The following is a 3,372-nucleotide window of genomic DNA, read 5'->3' on the forward strand; positions in this document are numbered from 1 at the left end:
GAAACCATTCAGTGGAGATTGTACCTTCCCCCACCCCATCTGGAACTAGGCTCCCTCTTGAAAGCTTGTAAGCCAGTCACTTCTTGCCTTTGTAGCCCCCACTTTTGGGGTAGCCAATGTCTAAGTTGCCCATCCCTGTCAACCTTGTGTACCAAGGGGGTGGGGATGATCCTCGCTTTAAAGATTTGTTCCCTTTTTTGAGCTACTACATCCATAAGTATAGGTAAAGTTCATCAAATTGTAGCGGGTTGCTCTTTTTATTCCTCTGCTTTGTTCTTCTAGTCGAATTCTGATCATCCGATCATCGAAGCCAGGTCAAGTGGATACTGTCTGCAAATTTGGGTGCATCTCCCCTCACTTCATATCAGCTGGACGCTTCACTCTCCGCTCTAGTCCTCTGTGATCATGTCACTGCCTCAGGACCAGGAGTCCCTGGGTCTTGCCATACTGCTGGCCATCCAGGTCTCCACCCGGCTTCACAGGAGTCTGTTGAATGTAGTTGGACTTAACTCACAACTTCGTTGCTGTTATTTCCTTCACTTCCCCTTATCAGTGACCAACGTGTTCACAAGCCAGACCACATGCCTGCTGGTGTAATCCCCTTGAGCCTTAGTCTTGGAAGGGGCTTTGCTCGGAGGGGACCTGACCACTTTCTTTGTGCTTTTTATTTTCTCTTCGTGTTCTGAAATTCCATTCACACATAAGTTATGTTGTCTCTCATAACTTTTAGGCTTTCTACAGTTATTTTCATTCTCTTTTCTGATTGTTCTTCTAGCTTGGTAGTATTGAGAGATATATCTTCAGGCTCACTAATTCAGGTCAAATCTAGTCCTGTGACCTTTAAATTTTTCTTCCACTTCTGAAATCTTATTAATCTTCTGGACTTCTAATTTCAGGGTTTGTATTGGGCTTCTTTGTCTAGTATTTTTCTGAGTTCTTCTAAAGTTTTACTGTGTTATCCTTGCTCTCCTCAACCTCTCTGTGAATCCTTTGAAGGTACTCATATAGCTTTCTTTTGAATTATTTTTCAGTTTTTTCTATTACCTTTTCTTCCTCAGAAACATTTGCTCACTCTGCATTTTGATCATTTGTTTGAACCATTCTCTCTGGGTTTTTTTGTGATCCAAAATTGTCTGTTGTCTCCAGGACATTGTGAAGTTTTCATATATGTATTTAATTGTATGTTTATGTATTCTTAGGCTCTTACCAACTGTCTCCTGTGAGTATAGTTAGAGAATGGAAGTGTGTGCACTATTCTCCATTTGCCATTCGTGTACCTCACTTTAGTTTGTATTTGGCTGTTGTTTGCGACTGTCGACTGTTGATCTGGTGGTATAGGAGCTGGTATTGGCTCTTGCCCACTGAGTAGAGCTGTAAAGACTGAGACTGTTGTATGGACATGGTTGCTGTCTCATGCTGGGTGAGAAAGAGGAGAAGCACACACACAAGGAAACAAGACAGTAAAAGCAGACAAGCAACCAACAATAAAAAGAGAAAATAATAAAGGGGAAAAAAATAAGTAAAAACAGGCAGCAAACAGAAGAATAAGGTTATAGTAACTAAAAAGTGAAAGGAGGGACAGGAAAATTGACCTGTAGAAGACAAAAAAGAAATATAAGAAAGGAAAAAAAAAAAAAAATGCTTAGAAAAACCAAGGAAACTGAAGATAGGGTAGAGCCATAAAGAAAGATAAAAGGGAAAACAAAAAGAAGAGGGAAAATTAAAAAGAAGAAGGAAAATTAAAAAGAAGGGAAAACAAAAGCAGAGGAAGAATGGTTAAATTTCAAGGGAATAGAAAGAGAAGAAGAAAGAATATATAAAGAAAAAAAAAGGAAACTACAAAAGGAAAAACTAACCCCGAAACAGAAGAACCAGTGCAGCTGTTGGACACAGAGAGGAGAAAACTCTGGGGGCTCCTACAGGCAAGGAGCTCTCAAGGTGGGTGTGGGACGGATGTGACTGTAGTTTCTGACCCTAGATGGAGTTCCTGTTGGCCTAGGTGTTACCAATGTTCAGGACACTCAATTTGGAAATACTCATGGAGGCCCTTGATGGAGTGTCTATTAGGACCACAGGGTAGCTGGGGGAAGGTTAATCAAATCTTCATTTTTCCACTTTTCACTCATTTCTGACATCAGCTACCCACTCAACATTCACTCTGCCCCTGCCCACCTGGAGCTCACAAGTTAAAAGGAGACTGTCCAAACCACTAAATAGACACCAGCCCCAAATTCAGGAGTCTATGCAAACCCTTACTTTTGACCTGCTGCCGCATATCTGCAGTTTTCTATCTACTCCTTCAAGATGCCAGCCTCAAGCTTCAGGGCTTCCTTCACTCCCCTTGACTCCTTCACTCTTACATGCTGACTCCCATTACTCTTGGATTTGGTAATTTGCTAGAGGGACTCAGAACTGACAGAAAGTACTGTGTTTATGATTGTTGTTGTTGTTGGTAAGTGCCGCCAAGTCAGTTCCAACTCATTATTATAGCAAAGGGATATGAATCGGGATCATGATAAGGAAGAGTTGACTAGGTGAGACCTAGGAGGGTTCCCCACGAAAAGCGTCCACATTCCCAAAAGGGTTCGTTACCTTCTGTCACTAAGCAGAAAGCTCTTGGAGCCTCTGTGCTCAATCTTTATTGGCCTCAATCATTATGTAAGCCATGACTTAGGCCTTATTGTATAAGCATAGTAGGCTCACTCTTGGTGAACTCATGTGCTGTTGGGTGCCATCCAGTTGGTACCAACTCATAGCGACCCCATTTACAACAGAACAAATTACTGCCCAGTTCTGTGCCAGTCTCACCATGGTTGCTATGTTTGAGTACATTGCTACTGCCACTGTGCCAATCCATCTCATTGGGGGTCTTCTCTTTTTCTCCAAACATGATTTCCTTCTCCAATGACTGGTCCTTCATGTCAATATGTCCAAAGTATGAGAGACGAAATCTGGCCATCATAACTTCCAAGGAGCATTCTGACTAACTTCTTCCAACACAGATTGGTTTGTTCTTTTGGTAGTCCATGGTACTTTTAATATTTTCCTCCAACACCATAACCCCAATACATCAATTCTGATATGGTCTTCCTTCGTCACTGTCCAACTTTCACATGCATATGAGGTTATTGAAAATACCATGTCTTGGGTCAGGCGCATCTTAGTCCTCAAACTGACATCTTTGCTCTTCGGCACTTTAAAAAGGTCATGTGCAACAGATATGCCCAATGCAACACATCATTTGGTGTCTTGACTGCTGCTTCCATGAGTGCTGATGGCTGATCCTAGCAAAATGACAACTTCTTTGACAACTTCAATCCCTTCTCCATTTATATGGATGTTGTTTATTGGTCCAGTTTTGAGGATTTGGGG

General features: G+C 41.8%; 1 protein-coding gene across 1 annotated transcript in view; it reads left to right on the forward strand.

Annotated features, from left to right (window-relative positions):
* Positions 1-3,372, forward strand: part of MND1 (meiotic nuclear divisions 1 homolog (S. cerevisiae)) — a 143,305-nt gene that overhangs the window by 125,104 nt on the left and 14,829 nt on the right. The gene's annotated exons all lie outside the window — the stretch shown is intronic.

The sequence above is a fragment of the Chrysochloris asiatica genome, unplaced genomic scaffold, assembly GCF_000296735.1.
Source record: "Chrysochloris asiatica unplaced genomic scaffold, ChrAsi1.0 scaffold00329, whole genome shotgun sequence".
NCBI lineage: Eukaryota > Metazoa > Chordata > Mammalia > Afrosoricida > Chrysochloridae > Chrysochloris > Chrysochloris asiatica.